This window comes from Diplotaxodon limnothrissa, linkage group LG7 (assembly GCF_057381915.1).
Source record: "Diplotaxodon limnothrissa isolate DT_005_m linkage group LG7, D_limnothrissa_male_GT1.1, whole genome shotgun sequence".
NCBI classification, from domain to species: Eukaryota; Metazoa; Chordata; class Actinopteri; order Cichliformes; family Cichlidae; genus Diplotaxodon; species Diplotaxodon limnothrissa.
Genome location: NC_140602.1, coordinates 20,971,750 through 20,992,697, shown reverse-complemented (window position 1 = coordinate 20,992,697; position 20,948 = coordinate 20,971,750). Strand labels below are relative to the sequence as shown.

General features: G+C 39.4%; 1 protein-coding gene across 1 annotated transcript in view; it reads left to right on the top strand.

The window, feature by feature from the left end:
* Positions 1 to 20,948, top strand: part of peak1 (pseudopodium-enriched atypical kinase 1) — a 121,851-nt gene that overhangs the window by 13,280 nt on the left and 87,623 nt on the right. The window contains exon 2 of the mRNA XM_085359425.1: positions 6,290 to 6,388. The gene's annotated coding sequence lies outside the window, so the exon portion shown is untranslated. The remainder of the gene's footprint in view (positions 1 to 6,289; positions 6,389 to 20,948) is intronic.

Below are 20,948 nucleotides of genomic sequence, written 5' to 3'. Positions count from 1 at the left end.
AAAAGCCTCCCAGCATTCACCACCTCCCCACTTGTAAACAAACATCTCCTGCCTGACCTTGCCTGACATAGCAAGACTCTTTCCCACAAATAATCCTGTTGGTGCTGCTCAAATTAAATTTGCAGACTCACCCCTTTTTTAAGTTGCCCAGCAGAGCGAGGGAACATCTCAAATTACATTTTTAACTCATCGAAGCCCCCCCGCTTCATTCTCTGTCACACTGAGTACACACACACACGCACACACACAGCCTATCCACACTGTGATCTCATTAGCAATAACAGTGCATGTCATATCTCTGTAACTCCTTCCTGGTGGTGCAAGGGCTTGATGAAGATCATGGTGCGCGACATGATCTTGATCGCATGAAGATTGAATGGGAAGAAAACAAACACTCCCATTCCTTCAGACTCTGGCCCACACCCCAGCCCATACCACAGCTATATCAGGCTAGCAGCTCATTGGGGACCCCTGGCAAAATGTCTGCAGGGGATGAGACGAGTGTGACGTGTCTGTCTGAGAATGTTGGGAAAGAATAAGTGGTGGATGAGAGAAACAAGTTTGCAGATTTTGTGTTTGAACTAACTCGTTGCCTGTGAAATTTCATGGTGATCATGATAGCAGGTCGGTGTCCAGCCCAGGTTTTGGCATTCAGCCACTAGATTTGGGCCAGGAACAGAAGAAGGAGGAGGAGGAGCTGGGAGTGCTATGATCCAGAGGACTGTTGACTGACAGGAACAGAGGTTGTGCACAAACTGGCCAATGAGCACGTGGCTGGCAAACAGGATACAGCAGCACAAGCTCCATTATGCAGTTAATTTTTTATGTCTGGATTCAGTCCTGGGATGGCATATTGTGAGATCAAAGTAAAAATATGATGCTCAGACATAAGGGTTCGTTCCTCCCTCGGGTTTTCTTTGGCATATTAAGGAGGAGTTTCATTAGAAATGTTGAGTGTTTGTTTTCTTCGCTTCGCTGAAGAGGAAATAAGATGTAAAGATGTAAAAATAGAGCATACATGCGTATCTGGCTTGCAAATTTCTCTTTTTTTTGCCAGCACATCTTTTTCTCTCCAAATACAAGAGTAGAGCACCTGCACCAACATGTGACAGAGTCTCTGCTGATGATAGCATAGGAGATCAGAGATAAGAGAAAGTTTGTTTCATTTGCGATGAGTAATGATGTGGGACACAAGTTGTTATTAGGCAATAATGTTATTAATAGTAGATATAAATCAAAATCTTTATTCAAATCTCATTTAAAATAAACATGACTTCAATACATTTAGAAATCAAGAATTATTTTACTGACACAGTCATACCAACTCATTCATATTTATTCATACTACTTTATTCAAAAAGTGCTAAAGTTAGTTACCAAGTGTACTTTGACAATAGATATTTCCAGCCAGCTCACTCAAGTTAAGTCTGTGCATGAAAAACTAAGCTTCATCTTCCATATAGTATCCAGCTTAGTTGGAAATCAGACTAATTTTCTTGATTAAGAGCTCAACAAACAAATTTCCAGAATCCAAATGAATGGATGAAAACACTTAAAAGCAAATGTTTCACCTTCCAGGGCTCATCATAGATGTGATCAAAGATTTGGATAGAACAAAGAAGACTTTCAAATTTTTTTTAAGATTGTTTTATGTTTACATTTTCTTTTTTTTAATTTAAAAGCTGTTAGTTTCATTTGAAACAAGGGAAACTAACTAGCACTAAGCTTAGGGGAGTGTAACATACTTGAGTGTTTAATTGCAAAGCAGTGAGCTACTCTGTTTGGATAAAGCATTCCTCTGCAGTGTACATTTCAAAGGGACTGTCTGCTGGATTTTACTCAGCGCTCCGTTTGATTTGCTAATTTCCTTCTCTGACTCCCGATACCTTTCTTGTCAGCTCAAACAAACAGCTATGTTCAACAATTGTATTTCTTTCTTTGAAGTTTTTATTCTGACTTAATATAAGCTGTACCTTTAAATCATTATGTCTGAACTTTATGCTATTTTTAAACTTGCTCACCTTTTGGGGCCTAATGGGCTATTAGCTTGTAAGTCAAGTCTTTGAAAGGAAAAGAAAATATGTTCGCACAGTTAACAAGATGCTGTATGCTGTTAAAGTGTTGGTGCAGGAGACAAATTGTCGCTGGTGAATTTTGGGCAGAAAACCATATTTAGTGAGAAAGATGAAGACACCTTTGGAGAGCTCTTTAAAGACAGGTGTCTTTGAAAAAAGGAGGAATTCATCTCCTATTGGATGAGATACTTAATCTCATGTATGTATCAGCGTGGCTGATATATCAACCACAGTTGGCTATTTGGTATCTGCATCCATAAATGAGAATCTAAAAAGCAGATATGGGAGAAAGTTGACAACAAAACAAGATTATTTTTAAACTGCGTTGTCATATTATGTTTTTATTGAGTCATAACTACACATAACAAAAGTCGTCTGACACAGTATCAGTCAGGCTCTGATTAGCAACACCTTATAGTCTGAATTCAACTTCACACGTGCATGCTCTTTACATAACGGTAGCAATAATGTAAAAACATTGCGTTCATGCAGAAGGGAACGTTTGCCTTGGAGTTTCAATTCGATCCTGAGTGATGCCTTTCAGCCATCCTAATGAGTTTACATCACTCCATGTTTTATCTGGCTTGCTGCAAGGGGAGACAGTCTTAATGGTTACCCTGTGTTTTTTCTTGTCAAAGCGCGTTTTCTCCTTTCTTTGTGCCAACTGAAGTTTCTAGAGCATGGTGAGTCTCCCAATCTGTAATTAGTGCCAACCATAAACAACTGGAATCCTGCTGAGCACTGCCACGGGTGGCTGCCCTCACCACGGCAATCTGGAGTTTCCCTTTTGTCCTTGGATGTGTCAGATGTAGAGCCAGCTTCCCACCCTGGGAGTTGAACAGTGGGCCCACTGTATTTAGAGAAAGGGAAAAGAAAGCCGGGGAGTTTAGAAGGAACATAGATCGAGAAAAATGTATAAATACTACGAAAGCAAGACAATTGAAACATCTCACATTAGGCCTGTGATAACAGGATTTTATTAAGCAGCATGGAAGACGTCAGGCTCCCTTTCTGTCCTCCTGCAGAATCGCATTTAAATATAGTGACCGATGCCATCTAAATACAATGCAAGGCCCTGACTCTTGGATCGGATCTGGTGCTTTTTCTGCCCTGGCTCTAAGATGCCCATTAATGACATCATGGTTAATGTACTACTTGGTAGCACTCCATTCCAGCTCATTGTTTAGCATTGCATGGTTATTCTTTCACACATATTACATCTACTCAGTCACTTGTCACAGTCTGCTTAGGTTACAAGATGCTTGAGTCATGACATAATCCATTTACCAGAGAGACGGAGTGGCTGGCTGATGCTGAATGAGGTTGGAGTGGGGGGGTTTTGTTTTTGTTTTTTTATTCCTGGTGAATGCATTTAGCACTATCCAGTGACTGGATTTGAGCCTCTTTTTGCTCAAATATTTCCTCTGAGGGTCATGGTAAAGTTGTTATCTTATGAACAGGGTCTTGGCCTGAAGATATGCTCTGTGGACCATAGCAGTCAGCTGCCCGTCCTGTGACTTCCTCGCCTATTTACCCTGGACATACAGCTAATGGAAACACATGCAAGAAAGGGACAAACATCTGCACATCCCATGAAGACAACAGAACCTTATTTTGAATGTTAAACTCCTTAAAACTGAAATCAAGGCTTTAACATGTCCTTTGGTGTTTTATTTGTATGATATTTGAGTCCACCCTGTTTCCCGGGATAGGTGTTTTGTGAGGGGTGACAATGCACACAAGGTTCTTTGTTCAGCATAAAGTGAAGGGTAATTAATACCTGTTAAACACAGATAAAGAAGGCAGGGTTTTTATGTATAACAGACCTTGGGATGCATGAGTTTCTCACAGAAACAGCGAGCTGAGCAGAGCAGAGGAGCCTCATGATGATAAAATCCTTTTGAAGTTTCTCAAGTTTCCCACCACAATTTACACAATGAAAGTTGTCTTTTTTCTAAATGTGAGTACATTCTGTGAATTCTGTCACCTTGCGGTTTAGGAATAAGCACTGGGGTTTCCTCTTATACTACAAAAAACCAAACCCTACTCCCTTCAGCCTTGTTTATTCTTCTAGCAGTAAACCTAAGAGTGGGGACGAGCCAAACTTGGGAAAAATAGGCAAATTCATTGAAAATTAGCAAGTCGACTTTTTCGAGATGTGACTTCATCATTACTTCTGTTGTTGCAGGGTGGGATCAAAATCGTCCCCGTGGTACTGAAAATGTTTTTTTAGTATTTTCCTGCGTATCGGTATTTTAGCATCATGGCAGCCCTCATAGCTTTACACTCCGTGTCTCTGTAAATCAAATACTTTTGCAGTGATCCTGTTCACAGGATTGCTGTAAGCTATCATGCATGTGTCTTTAAAACTTTGCATTTCTGTTCAGAGACCATAATGTCATGTGTGATATGGGGGGTAGTAACACGCTAAGCCCTTGATTCGGGTTCTGTTGAGTTTGGCATGTTTCGTTCCCATAGAGATTTCTTTTGATCAAACGGGCTGCTGAACATGCGAGTTGTCATGTCAGAACCTGTTACAAATCCTACTCTCGACACAGCAGGTCGATTCAGCCTTTCAGTTTTGATCTTAGAGTAACGATTTCCCAAACGTTATACATGAAAGATGTCCATAGCGCAATCAGCCGCTAGTAATTCATCAAAGTTTGCAGAGCCATTACAATATAGGCACAGAACAAGCAGTGGGTGCAGTAGTGCTGTTGGGATGCAATAAAACACTTTGCAGTGGCAGTAGCCTAGTGTGCTCAGCTCTGTATCTTGCCTCATTACCATTGCTTAACTGCCATAAAGAGTTGTGCAGCTCCTTGTGTCTGTCTGCCTTGTAGAAACACTGTAGTGCCCTGCCGATTAGAGCCAGAGGAAAGAAGTGTTCGAGCATAAACCCGGGGAGAACTGACCCTTTTAAATTCATATGTGGAGCACTTCCCCCTGACTTCTTATGCAACTTGTCACGCTTATTGAGACTTGTGGCATCTCAGACTCAGTTTCTCCTTCATTGTCCCTCTCATACCTTACAATTTAAAAATACTGCAAAGAGTAATGACTATTAAAAAAAAGTGGCTTAATTCCTAGTATAAATGTTCACCAAATACTTGTGGGTACTCCCCAATATTGACACATTCCCAGTACTCACACCTGCCGACCTCCCCCACCCTCTGCCAATATTAGTGTTGGATTATACATTAAGGGCCTAGTCATGTTTAGCAAGTTGACCCTCTTAAAACAAAACAAACAAAAAAAAAACCTTTCAGTGTAGACTCCCCAGCCCCCAACTCTAACAGTTTAGAGCCACTAGCAGAGGTCTGCCCTAACAATTCCTTATATAGCTTGGTTTCTTGCCTGAGCAGACTACATTATAAGTGGGCAAATCCAGAATGCCATGCCTACAGGGATGACTTTAGGGCAGGGGAGTGGTTCATGTCTAATTTCTGTTGAGTCATGGCTTTTAAAGAGAAATCAGGATGTGATGTGTTGTGGAGAAGGGGTTTGGATTGGCTTAGTCTGTTGGCATAATTAATGCGAGCTGAGGTTTGTGACTGGTTGATATGAATGCGTATGGAGATTATGACACACCAAGAGGGAGCGGTGTTTTGCCAGCCTCATTCCAAGCTTGGTGCTTTGTGGACAGGCACTGACCACAAAGCACAAAGAAGATATTTTATTACTATGTCTGATTGCTCCTACTATTGCTGTTATTAATTATATTTGCCCTTGTTGAGTAGAGCACTTCTTTATTTCTTGCCTTAGACTGTGTGTTGGTGCTTTTAGTGAAAAAGCAGGATAGCGGCGAGAGTCCTGCCTCCTCTTAAGAGATTTTTTAGGTTAGTTTTATCTGTAGTTAAGATGATGAAGCAGCTCGCGCTCCGCGTTCCCTCCCCCAGCATTATTAACCGTGCCGTCGCTCAGCGCCGTACCGGTCTCTTGAAGAGAAAAAATTATCTGTGAACTCTTGATTTCCAAACTTTTCAAACTGCACAATTGTCGTTTCTTTCTAGTGGAACTCAGACTTTATCAAAATAAAGTTTTTGTTCTCAACTTGTGTTTTTTTTCCCCTTAGTTTTTTGTCATTTTGAAACAGAAATCAATTTCACGAGCCTATATACAGGATCTGACTTGTCAAAGGAGCTTACTGGGCTGCGTGATGATGACATTAAGCTGACACCTGTCTTCTTTTCTCTTGCTTTTCCTTTGTGCAGGAAAATTGCTTCCAGACGACCTTTGCCTTTTTCTGAAACACCACTGCTTTTGTCAGCCTCAGAATACTTCAGCCCACGCGGAGCCACATAGCTGGGCAGGTAAGCTAAGTCTTAAGTTGTTGTTTTTTTTTTTACTTACTGTCATCTGCTGGACTCCATTATTGATTATATTGGAACTGCGTTTTCAGTTTGTTTTAGTCTTTTTTCTTGGACACTCTGTACTCTTCTACTGAAGTGTCCATTTTGGGGGGTTGGAAAATATTGCTGATCCTGGCAAGTAAATACCATTTATACATGCATTATGTTGGGCTGTACAAATAAATTGTAGCAGATCAAAGTAGCAAGAGTAGAGCTTAAATATCACCAAGTCTGGTAAGAATTCCTTATTGACTTAGAATTAGCATCTCCAGCCCACCTGGAGAGAGTTGTATTGATGTAATAATCTTTCTGATAGCTCTGACTCAACACTGTATCTAGAGCAGGGGGGTCAAACATAAGGCCTCAGGGCCAGAATTGGCCTGAAACAGACACCAATCCAGCCCACCGGGTGGCTTTGGGAAAATAAAAACAAAACCTGTTTTACAGTTGAAGGACAGTCTGGGCAAAAGCATGCCAGGACTTTTCTCTGTAGTCGTGCTAACAGATTTCTTTCATTTACTACAACAGCATTTCTTTATCATGTTCAAAAACTGAGACATAATGTTGAAACTGTAACTCTTTTGCTTATATTAGGATATCTCACGGATTAAATGTGTAGTTAAACTTCCTTACCCTGACAGAAAGGGGAGTTTCACTGGTCCGACCCACTTAAGATCAAAGTAGACCGTGTGTAGCCCACAATATCCAATGGGTTTGACATCCCTGATCTCGAGCAAACGTGGTTCATTATAAGTGGGGTTAGACGTGCTCAAACAGGTACGCCATATTGTGTGCTTCAGTTTTTGCGCTCAGTGCCTGGGCTGATGTTTAATAGTGTCTTTGTGTGTGTGGCCCCACCATAAAACTTCTCTTCTGTGGCCAGTATTCTCATGCTGACACAGAAGTGCCACATAAAACACAAATTTTTCAAACTGTGTAACATTCTGACCCTGGTAACTCGGCTCCTATGAGTATGGGTGTGTTTATGTGTAGCTTAGTGTAAGTCTATCCACAACACAGCTGTATTTGAGTGAAACACGCCCATCCCAAGTCTTACTGAGAGGCCCGGCATGCATCACACTGTGATTGTACACATGACCAAGGGAAGAGGTCAAGAACATGTCCGGGCATATTTCTTTTTTTTCCCACCGATTCCCAGGGCTACACTGAAAATCAATGTTATTTTGAGTGTGACGGTGAGGAAGTTTTCAAGTTCAAGAAGTTTTGGAAAATTTTTATTAGTAGTTGACCTATGTGTTAAAGATTGTCTCCCTTGGCGTTTAATTCAAGCTGTGTCCAAGTTATTCAATTGATATACAGCCATTCCTTTCAGCATTGGCTCATTTTCCTTTTTCTGGGAAGTGATTTCATCCTTCCTGACTTCATGACTTCATGAGTGTTGGTATTTCAAAATTGCAGCTTCACATCATCAACAAAGCTCTGGCAGCTATTTTTGGACATTGTGTTTTTGTTCTTTGGTACCTATTGCCATCTCTACTTTGACAACTTGGACTATTGTTGTGTTGTCATAATAAGGCTCTTACTTGTTATTTCTGTTTTGGATTTCCACATTAGCCATATATATTTTTCCATGTCCTTTGTTTCTGAGCTTTGTGATTTGATACAAATTGTCTGGTGTGTCTTACAAACATAAATTCTTCCGTTAACTGCAACAGCAGTTCAGTTTTCTCTTTGCACCTTTATTTTTTAAACAGAGTGTTTCATTGTTTAATGGTGGCAGATTTTAGAAAATCAGGGTAGTTTTTCTTCAGCTGTTATAGTAAATGAATCTAAAATGTCATAGTGCCTGGTCTTAATGGATGCCTTAGCAAAATTCTACATTTGTTTTGAATTTAGATTTTTTTTTTTTTTTTTTGGTAGAAGATTAGTGTGCATTTTGAAATGTCTTGACAGTCCTTTGTCTCTGTCTAGGCTAGTCACGACTCAGGATCTCATCAGTAGATCCCAAATCATCTAGTCTTACAGAGGATCAGAGAATCTTTAGGGAGGGGAAAGTTGAGAGGCTTGGATTTTACATAATTGTCTTCTAAACGCTGATTCGCTGATAATGTGGCCATTAATCTGATTGAAGTATCTAAATGAGGGACACACACTGGACTTCCTGTGGGGAACTTCATTAGTAGTTTTTGAGGAAAATGGGGGGTTGTGTACGATAATGATTATCCATGAATATGTAGCAACAGATAAGTCTGCTGGATATTGCAACTTTATAGTAGAGATAGGAATTATGCATTTATGCATGTCTGAATCACCACTTGGTCATTTTGCTGGGAAAAATAGAAGCAGTGATTTATTGAAAGATGCGCAAACATGCATGGAAATACACTATAGAATGAGATGTATCTCTCAGGTCTGTGTTAGGTCTGCATCTGCTGTAAATGGCTTTTTAGGCCTCTCACTTCTTTTTGTTCATATTTTTAAGGACACACTCCACACAATTCAACATTTTTGGCTAATAGCTCAACAAGGATCACCTTGTCGGTGCTATTTCTGTCAAACAAATTTATCTTTTATATTTTTAATGCATTCAACTAAAGATGGGGGGGTAAATGTGTTTTTTGCAACAGGCTGCTAGTAATAAGGCGCCTAAGGAGACAACTGGTTCTTTACTCAGTTGTCTCTTATGTGTAGACACAACACTGGTTCATTTATTGAGATAAATGCCTTTTTTATGCTTGAACAATTCATAGGACAGTGTTAAGTAATACAACAAATTAAAAAAAAAAAAAAACATTCCTTTGAAAATAGTCAGGTACAAGGTATACTCTTGTAGATTCAGAACTTCAACATTTAGTGAAAAATCAACTGCAACACCCTCAATCTGACTTTGACTCCATCCTGCTGGCTTACTTGCCTCAATTTCACATCTCCAAGAGGTTTGTGTGTGCCACAAGTACAATTTAAAAAAAGCTATAGCTATAATATTCCTTGTGAAGTTTTGTTAGTTCCCCAAAGAGTCTAGCTAAAGTCTAGTCTAGCTAAAGCAGAGGAGTTAACTGGGAATTGCACGCTAACATGATTTATCTGGGGTTCTACAGATTCGTTATTCTCTGAGCGTTAGCAGAGCTGCTGGAGATAATGTTAATTTCCAATTAATAAAGCGTGCTTAGTAGTAGGAACTGGGCATGAAAAATATAAAAATGTTCAACTTTTTAAAGTTTAAAAGTTTAAAGAAATGAAAACAAGTATACACAAGTATAAAGTATGGTCTCAGAAGCTGTGAACACAGGTGAATTAAAATACAGATTTTGTAATGGCATCTCGATACAAACCCTCCATAGATGTAATCTTTGAAATTCTTTAGTTTTCCCACAACAAGACCTGCTATGCAGAGGTTAGGTATTTTGTTTTTATGCCTATCCTGGCAGCAGTTAAAAATTAGTTAATTAAGAAGACATTAAAGCTTTAAGAAACAAATTGTAAACCCAAATCAAGCAAATATATAAATAAGACAGCTACAAATTAAAAGAAGTTAGATCCCGTTTTTAGTTGGAAAGTCAATTAACTATGTGAGATTAATTTTAGCTCTGTCTGTTGCATAATGCTTATGAAATTGCATACAGTATCTCCATCTGAAGACATGACTGGTATCAGTGCTGACCTGAAAAAAAAAAAAGATTTGGGTTCATGCTAACACTTTTGAATGTTCGATTATCCTGTAGTGAACAGAGGCCAAGTGTCGTTTTGAGTCCCTGAGGAGTTTCTGAGCTCTCTGAAAGTAAATCTACATTGGCTTGGAGTACACATGTATAGATCCAGTGGCTGAAGCTCTCAAGTTGTTCACCTTATTGATTGTTGCATTTCCGCACTGAGGTTTCTTGATAAATGGATTAGAATGTATTCTGCACTTTTTTTTACTCTGGACTTACCACTCAACAATATTCACTAAAGTGCCCTTCCACCATCTTTCAAAGTAAACAATGTCAAGTTTTCCCATTAGGTCTTCCTTCATAAGGTTTAAATCCATTAAGCCACCAAATGATCTAACTTCCAGGAAATGTATTGAGGAAGCAGAGGCGAAGGAGCTAAAGCTATTCTGTCCTTTAAGTCCACCATGTCACTGGAGTCGAGGTCAACAGAGATCAATAAATTAATAGGCCTCTAGAACATTTATTCCCATCACACTCCTCCCTGCCTCTCTTTCAGTCCCTCACTCTACCTCACTAAGTAGACCTTGGAAGCAGGCAGCTGTTGGAGTTCCCATCAGTGAACAAAGCGAGCACGAATGAATTTCACAAAGGGATTCACAGATGTCTGAAACATTAATATTAAATGATCTGTGGGTCAGCTCTCTACTCCATTTCTTTATCTATTATTAAGTGAGTATGAAAGTCTTTGAGGGTCAATATTAAGAATGTAAAGTAAACTTGAAAATGAAGATATAATTCTACCACACAGTGTTTTAACTCCATTTGTTTGCACATTTGAGTAAGAAATAAATCACATACTCAAAGTTAAAAGCTGTTTCACATTTATATTAAAACATTATAACAGTATTGTCCATTGTACAGTGGGATCAAATTTTTTGTCAAACAATTTCATTGTCGAGTTTATGTCATCATTATCAATAATCTGTAAAAACTGATAACAAAGGGATAACCAAATCCCAAACCTTTTTTTTCTTTTTCTTTTGAGTCACTCATTATTGTCTTTTTTTGCTTGTTTTTTGGGGGTTTGGGTTTTTTTTTTTGTTTTTTTTTTAGTAGTTATTGGGATCTTGAAATTGTCTACCGGAGTTAAATTCATACAGTAATAAAGCACAAAACATAGTAATCTCTCAGCTAATAAATCAGTCCATTAATTGGCATTCCAAGTAAACTTGCCACGTGTTGTGAAATCTTTCTTCCTCACCTTGAAATGACGTCAGATTGGCTTTTGAACCTTTGAGTCCCAGTGACACTTTGATTCATTTAGATGGACTGGGCTGGTCAAAGAGGAGTGGGTGGTAGGTTCCCATAAATTCCACTAAGCTGTTACTCCAAGCTGCCTGCTATAGTTATCCCAGGCCTGTTCCAGCTTAGTTATGGCAGGAATGTGCCATTGCATGAGAACAGGTCATCATTCCTCACGGCCTGCCACGACTCTCCGCAGTTCTTAGTCAAGGTTGCCAAGATCTTAAACAGATTTTCCCACACACTGAATCACATTCCCTTTCATCAATGAAAAACTTAAATAATTATTATCTAGTGATCTTAACTTTGCTCTGTCCAGATACTGGTGCTCATTAATATCCTCTAAGTTCTACTTGCAAATTCAGTCCAATTTCTGAATCAATCTCTACATCAGTTTAGAAGTGGCCAGTTTGGCCAGAAGTGAAGACTTGTATCTCATTGCTTCAATGCTTGTTTTGGGTTCTTAGTCTGCTCCCCACTTTTCTTTGTCTGCAGAAAGTGTTACTTGATCTCTTAACCGTTTCACAATCAAACATGTCTTTTCTTAGATATTCTGTAGTAGAATAGTTTAGTACACACAAGTAAAAAATGAACATATTAGGTGCTAAACCTTGATGAATATGAAACCAACTGAATAGCATGATTCACTCAGGATTTCAAACCTGGATCATGTGCAGACACAATGAAACTACTAATCACGTTTTTTTTTTAGATATCATAAATAAACTTGTTTCATTTCTATGAGCCACACTGTTATTAGTTTACCCTTAACAAGTCACATTTTTTCCCAGATACATTGATTTGTCCACATCTTAACCAGTAAATAGGTTGCTGTCAAATGTTTGGCTGCCACGATGTAAAATCAAAGAGTAGGTGGAATCAAAGCAGTTTAAAGACTGACGCGTGACCTTTTATGCGTCTTTTTAATGGAAAGAGTAAGTTATGCTAATGCATAAAGAGGCAGTAGGGTATACCCACAAAGATAATGTTATTTTGGCTACTCTGCGTTTCTGTTTGTATTACATGCTAATTTTTGCACCTGAAAGTAAACCAAAGAAAGTGATTAATAAATCCATCAGTAAGCAAGCTGATCCACCTAAGTACTGGCAATATGAGTTTTTTGGTAATATCAAGGAATGTGTCATTAGCTTATTGTCCCTGTGAACCATTTTGCAGACATAAAAACAGCTCGGAAATGTAGAATAAAAATGTAAGAAAAAAAATAATCTGGCGTATAATTAATGCTATTTTAAATATAGTGAATCTTATTTTTGGTCTGCCAATATTCACCAATTACCCCAAGCAAAAACTTTTTATTCAACATTCATATTCATTAACAGTCATGTTTTCATTTTATGTTGGCATTGGAAAGTAAACTCATCTTATAAACTGTCGCCTTGCTGCACTATCACCATCAGCTGAAGTAGCGGGAACTGGACAGTGTTCGTTCTGTTATTCCATCTGTGCCACACAGTATGACCACCTCATTGCATGGCTCCAACATTTCTGCTGGAAACTCTGAAAAGCCAAAGTACAGGGTCAGCTAGAAAACCTCAGCTCTACGCGTGACTTGTTTTTATACTCACAGTTAAGGGACTTCAAATGCCAACTCTCCAGTTGACAGCTTATTTCTCTAATTATTACAACAAGCTGTGTGGTTAGATTTATTGATCATGTTTACAGGGTCGGATAAAATATACTCACAAAGTAACATTCAAATTATTAGAATTAACATTGAAAACTCATCTGCCATGAAAATTGCTTTAAACTAAGGAAGCCCCTGACTATTGAATACATATCTAGTTACTGCACGTGTTGTTATGGCATCTATATTTCAGATTTATTATCCTCTAATCTACCCAAAGACATTTAACTTGATCTGTTTGAAGGCTTTAGTCTGGCCACCTATTGTTTCACTGTTTAGTCAAGCTTGTCTCACATGGCTTTTTACGTAGGCTGAGGTTTCAGCTGTTTGTCCTCTTTCTCTGGTTTGTGTTTTAAAGATGGGGAAACTGTACTCTGGACTGACAAGTTCATACCAAACGTAAAGTAGAAAAAGATAAAATAATCACTGTTCTCAAAATCCCTTCCTATCAAATACCAGCATTGAATTTTTCTTGGAGTCTTACTGCTTATAAACTAAAACATACCTTTGAGTGTACCTGAGCAGCATTTCATTGTATGACTATATAAGGTGGTATTAATCAAAAAACACTGCACTACACTACTTGAAATTTGTAGAGATTTTAACACATTCAGACTTTCAACATGAGGGCATTTTGACATTTTGTAAAAGCCTGCTTAACCTTGTTTTCAACACTTTAGATGTGTTCTTGCTGTGCAACCTGCCCAAGTGTTAAATCTGTTGGATTCAAGCTAACATCTCTTTCTTACTCCTGGGCCTTTGAGACTCACACATTTTATTTGCCTTTGGCAAAGTTTAGAAAGACTGCCAATAAAAGCAAACTTTGAAGCATGCAGTGCAGAAGAACTTTAAAAGTTTGCCTTTTGAATTTTTCAGCATGCACTTTTCAAATTATTTCCCCCAGCTATTATTCAAAGACATGTTAACAGAATCGTAATTTTACCATAGGACTGGTGTGCACATGTAAACTTACACATGATTGATATTTACTCTGTACTCTGTACTGGGATTGATGTGCAAGGTTATGGCTACAGCACTGCCTTCAAGGGTGTTCTATCATCCTGTCAGGTCTGAAGGGATTTAGCAGCTATTAGTAACACAGTATTTCTCTAAGTGGGACCTAAACGCATGTTATGGCACACAAAGTTTGACAACCAAGAGTTATGCAATCAAGTTAAATTGCTAAAAGCATATAATCTTGTTTTCCGGGAACATTGTTCTGAGATGCTAGCGGCTTTGCTAAATTGGTCTATAAGACGTAAACCTGGCAAACGAGCGCTTGCATGGATTTTCAGAAAAAGGAAGAGGCAAGCTCACTCACACTTTATAGGCATTTCTTTTCAGACTATAAAGACTAAAATACTGGTTCATATCAGCGGCTGTAACTTCTGACCGTTATTGTCATGGGCAGTGCCGAGAGTGAAGAAACAGGACTTTCTCTATATTTGCTTGTGTTGCTGTAGTTGCCCTGCAGGCAGCCAGATCCTAGTGATCCCATCCTCTGTCGTATGTTTTTTCAGCTGTGATTACATGACAGCTCTGTGAAAATTGAAAGTGGGGGGTGAATGCCTTTCTCTGTACATGACTTTTTGCATATGTCCTGACTTCAGAATCAACCTCACATAGCTTTTACATAGTGTACAAAAGCTGGTCTTAAGCTGATTTAAACATTAGAGACACATTTATGTTAAAGTGCAGCTTTTCTCTGTAAATGTGTTTCATGGGTAATTCCACATACTGTACAAAAAATTGGGATTTGGCGGCAATGTCCATCTAAGCTGATGTATTCAAGATGGCTAGGCAACATGGCAGCTTCCACAGACCAGCACCAGCTCCCAAGTACTTTTAATCATTTAAATCTTTTGTTTATGAGAATGCTTCAGTGTATTGGGAGACAATTTTTCTCTCTTCATGCTCAAAAAAGAAAAAACTGACAGTACCTTTATGTGTGTATGGGTTGAAATGTAAATTTTGCCTCAGTATAATTTTTTTTCTGTCACACTGTTCACTGTATAATTTAATTACTACTCATATTGTTTGTCAATAAAAGTAGCAGACTGTTGCAGAGATTCAATAGGCATTTATTCACTGTAGTTTCATTTAGATTGAAATTTCAGCTCTGCGTGGAGTAATGCAGTCATTGAGGAGCTGTTCTGAATATTAATTGGATGTACTGCAATGCATTAGTAATTCCATAAACTAGAGGCAGTTTTTAAAGCAAGCTAATGGAATACGTAGAGTGATTAGCTTGGGTGGAAGAACTGATAAAAGAATATCACATCAGGTAAATTCTGTTCATCAATCATAGTTTAATACAGCCATTTAGATTAAGCAATTACGACATGGCCAGTTATTTGTATAATAAAGAGGGACAGCTGTGAAAAATGAGTGTCGCTGATGTCGCTGACAAAGACAGGGACCAGATGGGTAATGTAGTCATCAAGATGTTAGCAGTCAAGCTGTGTCACTGGGAAACAATGAAAGATGATTGAGACAGGAGGATTAGCCAAATTGATTTTTTTTTTTTTTTTACAAGTCTACATATTTTGCGTCTGTACCATTTTTTTTTCTTTTGATTTTTTTGTTTTAAGACACCTGTTTTACCCAGATAACATAATCATCCCTCAATAATGTGGTTCAATAGTGTGTTGGTCCACCTTTTTGCGGCCAAAACAGCCGTAACACGTTGCTGTATGCTAGGCACCAAGAGTTTAGCAATAGATCCTTTAAGTTGTGAGGTGGGGCCTCCATGAATGAGACTTGTTTGTCCAGCACATCCCACAGATGCTCGATTGGATTGAGATCTGGGGAATTTGGGGGCCAAGTCAACACCTCAAAGTTCTTGTTGTGGTTCTCAAACCACTAATGAATAGTTTTTGCTGTGTGGCAGGGTCCATTGTCCACAGCCATCAGGGAATACTTATTCCCATGGTCTGCAAGATTCTTTGGTAGGTAGTAGGGCTGCTCAATTAATCGAATTTTAATCACGATTACGATCTGGGCTTTCAACGATCATTAAAAGTGACTGAGCCGATTATTAGCCCCTCCCTCGTGCTTTACTCTTGCGCTGCTCCATGTGGCAAATCGAGCGCACCTCTCGTTTCGAACACGCGTCACAACAATTAAGAGGACCCGAGGGAAGCTCGGAAAGCTAAGCAGAAGTTATTTGGAGAGGAGAGTGACTGCCGTTGGTTGAAAAGAGAGGTAAAAAAAACTTCAGTGGTGTGGAAACATTATGGGTTCGCGGAGTCAGACGTGGATCAAGTAGATACAGTGTGTAAACTTTGCTACGGTGTCGTAGCTGCGCCACAGAGCAGCACTGCAAAGTTCACTAAACATAGATGTTTACATTTTTCATTTATTTCTTATATTGCAAACATTTGCACTGTTATCAGTATTTGCACACTATTTTATATTATTTTTTAAAGTCATTATTCAATACATTGTTATTGTTAACCCTTTAAAGCCGGTCAGAGCAGCACGCTCCGTTTTGCGTAACTATTTTTAAATCCCTGTAGAACCGGAACCGCGTAAGCTAGCGCAATAATTTTTTTTTGCATATGAAACCGGAGGAGTTGTACTTACATCTTATGCCATCAGCTTGTCCTCGGTCACGGTTTCCTTCCACATAAAGCTTTGCAAAAATTGCATAAAACGCACTAGCAGGAACAAAAACATAATATTCCAGAAACACGCTTTGCCGATCCGATCAGCTGTTCGTAACACTTCCCACATTGAAACAGACGTCAGCGCGAACTATCGAATGTCCGCCATTTCCTGCCAGAAACCGGAAGTGACGTCATCTTCGCGAAAAATGTAGTTTTTTACTTGTAGGCCTTAAAAACCTGTACTGGTGTTTTTATAAGTCATGTTTGACTTTTCTGAATAGTTGCTGGGATGCTTAGAACTCGAATTGCACTGCTGGAAATAGTTTATTTTGATACACCTGCTGTTTTCTTTGCAAATTTGCATCATAGGATTGTTTTTTTGTTTTTCCTGCAGTATATAAAAATTGGTGTATCTCCAAAATAAAACTATGAAGACACTCAAAATAAATCCCCTGTTGTTGTAAACTATTTTTTGCATTTAAAGCTTTGAGGGATAAACCTCTTAAATTTCTCCAAGTAGAAATATATGTAAAAAAACAAAAACAAAAATGATTTTCAATTTTTTTTTGTAGTTTATTGCACTTTTTTGCAATTAATGTAGTTACTATGGACTTAATGCATACATATTATTAAAATATGGGCTATAACAGTTGTATTGATGTATAGCAACTTGAAATGCTCCCAATGGAAAGATTGTTGTCATAATAATGATTGCCATCGAAATAATATTGACTGAGGGTCGACCTCCACCATTAATGCTTCCAGTCAAAAAAATCTGTATTAAAGAGATTTACACAAAGCATATAGTTTGGAGATCATTGATTCTCTCTGCAAAGTTAACTGTCAGTGTTAAGATTTGTAACTGCAGGCCACGCTGGCAATTTAAGTGAATAGCCAGAGGCAAACTAAAGTATTTAAATGAATATGAAACTTTTGTCAGAGTGATAAAAGCTGCTGCATTGATCACAAATTCTCATTGATCGTGAAAGAAGGTTCCACGTCTGCTGTGAAAGAAGTAAATTCCTCTGTTGCACCTCATAAATGCTAATATTATGATTGTTTCCTTCGTGTGTCACAAGGTAATAACTTTCCCTCCATGGATTGATAGCCTGTCCCCTTTCTTTAGAAATGGTGTGTGTTACCTCTTGCCAGGAGGCCCACAGAGCCAAATCTGTCTTCTCATGCCAAATGGCCAAAGTGAAATTAGATTTTAGAGCTTGGCAGGGATACAGGGGAGAAACTATTTTAGAAGAGAAAAGTGGGACAGGGTTAAAAAAATTGACCAGAAATATAATATCTCATTCAGTATCCCATCAAGGTGAAAAAAACAACTATAACTTTGATATAAATATAAATAACTTTGAGTGAAATAAGATATAGTCTAGAGTAAGCGTTACAAAAAAGTGAAAGTGATTTCAGAACTATGACCAGTCTATAGAGCAGAGCAGGAATGATTGCAGTTGTATTCATGGAGAGTGCTTTCATGAAGGAAGATGAGGCAAGTAGCTTACACAGATGTTACTGTCATAGATTGTGTCTATGATATAGATTAATGCAAGTCTGATTTTGATGGTGATATTACATCTAGTTAGTAGAACAATAAATAAGCATGACTGTGACAAGCTTTCCTCCCCTATTTACCAACTTTTTCTTCACCCTGTCCTAGTTTAATAGAAATACCCCCTCCTCCCACTCCGTTTACTTATCTGCTACTGTTTGGATAGCCCAGGTTGAACTTGTCAAGAACACCATACTGTAAGGATCAGTATTTTGAGGGTTTAACAAGGAAGACTAAATGGAAAACTAACATCAAAAATAGCGGCGGGCTTATATTTGAGAGATATCGTGGTGCATGGGGCATGCCTAATTTCCTCATTAATTCAGTTCAAGGATCATTAGTCGCAGTTCTGTGCTAAATGTAGAAGCAGCAGCTCACTCGCCAGCTTTGTTTTCTTCACGCAGATACGCATTTGACTTAGTATCTGTGGCTTGTAGCGCTTTGCTGTATTTTCTCACATTTTTGTCAGGAGTAAGATAAGATAAGATAAGATAAGATAGAACTTTATTAATCCCTCGGGTGGGTTCCTCTGGGAAATTCGACTTCCAAAAAAAGCACAGCAACGACCAAAGTTACAGTTACAGAACTGTTATATATACATATATATATATATATATATATATATATGTGTATATATACACACACACACACACACACACACACACACACACACACACACACACACATATATATAAATACAGAGACAAATATAAATAAAATATACAAAGGGGATAAATAGAATAAATAGGAATAAAAAATAAAAATACAAGTGAATTGCACATTTCAAGTATTGAGTCTATTGCACTGTTGACTATTTACAAAAGTATTGCACAAGGTATTGTACAGTGCAGAGGCACTACAGCTTAGTTGTTCCCCCCTCCTTTGTCCTCCTGTTTCCCCTCCCTCTCCCCTCCAGAGAGGAGTTAAACAGTCTGATGGCGTGTGGGACAAAGGAGTTTTTAAGTCTGTTAGTTCTTGTCTTGGGGAGAAGCAACCTGTCACTGAACAGACTCTTCTGGTTGTTTATGGCCGTGTGCAGAGGATGCCCAGCATTGTCCATAATGTCCATCAGTTTCTTTAATGTCCTTTTCTCTGCCACTGTCACCAGAGTGTCCAGCTTCATGCCGACCACAGAGCTAGCCCTCCTGATCAGTTTCTCCAGCCTGGATGAGTCCCTCTTTGCTGTGCTGCTCCCCCAGCACACCACAGCATAGAAAAGTACTCCAGCAACCACTGACTGGTAAAACATCCTCAGGAGCTTCCTGCAGATGTTAAAAGACCTCAGCCTCCTGAGGAAGTACAGTCGGCTTTGGGCTTTTTTATACAGGTGCTCTGTGTTGCATGACCAGTCCAGTTTATTGTCCATCCACAGCCCGAGGTACTTGTACTTGTTGACCACCTCCACCTCCTCCCCCTCTATCTGAACTGGCAGTGGACCTTCTCTGGACCTCCCGAAGTCCACAACCAGTTCCTTAGTCTTTGAGGTGTTGAGTTGCAGGTGGTTTGTGTGACTCCATGCGACAAAGTTCCTCACCAGACTTCTGTACTCCTCTTCCTGATCATCCCAGATACACCCCATGATGGCCGTGTCATCTGCAAACTTCTGAATATGGCATAATTCAGAGTTGTAGCAGAAGTCAGAGGTGTACAGGGTGAAGAGAAGAGGGGACAGCACAGTTCCCTGTGGTGCTCCTGTGCTGCTGACCACTGTGTCAGACGTGATGTCCTTCAGCCTGACGTACTGTGGTCTGTCGGTGAGGTAGTCGGAGATCCAAGCCACCAGGCAGGGGTCCACCTCCATCCTGTTCAGTTTTTCCTGAAGCATACAGGGCCGGATGGTATTAAAGGCACTGGAAAAGTCAAGAAACAGGATCCTGACCGTGCCTTTTCCCCCATCCAGGTGTGAGTGGGCTCTGTGTAGGAGGTACAGGATGGCATCCTCCACTCCGACACCCACCTTGTATGCAAACTGTAGTGGGTCCTGGGCATGTTGTACCTGTGGTCGGAGGAGGTTGAGGAAGAGCCGCTCTAGAGTCTTCATAAGATGTGACGTCAGTGCCACCGGTCGGAAGTCATTCAGCTCATTGGGCCGGTTCTTTTTGGGGACCGGGACGATGCAGGATGTCTTCCATAGGGCGGGCACTCTCCCCAGTCGCAGACTGAGGTTGAAGACTCGTTGTAGCGGCTCCCCAAGTTCAGCAGCACACGCCTTAAGCATCCTAGGACACACCTTGTCTGGGCCTGTAAAGTGTAAAGTGCCAATGCAGCGTCTAGAAGTGTGACTCACCTATTAAAGAGTCAATTTCAAACGATTATGGTCATATGACAGCTCTTAAGCTCATCATGACTTTTAAATGGGTAAAAATTTACCGCAGTCCACGGCGGCGTTGTTATGAATCCCCCCACCAAAAACCTGTCAGGTTGCAATGTGATCTGGCTTTTAAAGCCTTCATCGCCTGATCCGTGGTTCAGGCTGTGGCGTCCTGTTGCTGCATGTTTCTTACAAGCTCAGCTGTTGATGGAATGCAAGGCTGGTAGAGTTGAAATATTTTCTCTGCAGACTGGCATTCATGTGTGAGCAGCATCAGAGTGCATCACTCCAGGCTCAGAATGAGCATATACAGGGGCTTTAGCAATGTTCTAACAAAGGTAGTGGTATAAGTTGTTTGCAACTTATCCAACTTTAGACTTATAAGTTGGATAATATAATGATCTGAGGCAGTATTTTTAAAGTGCTTATCCTTTGTATACTAATGTAATACTAAAAATGAATGAGAAGACAGCGTTCTTAGCTAGC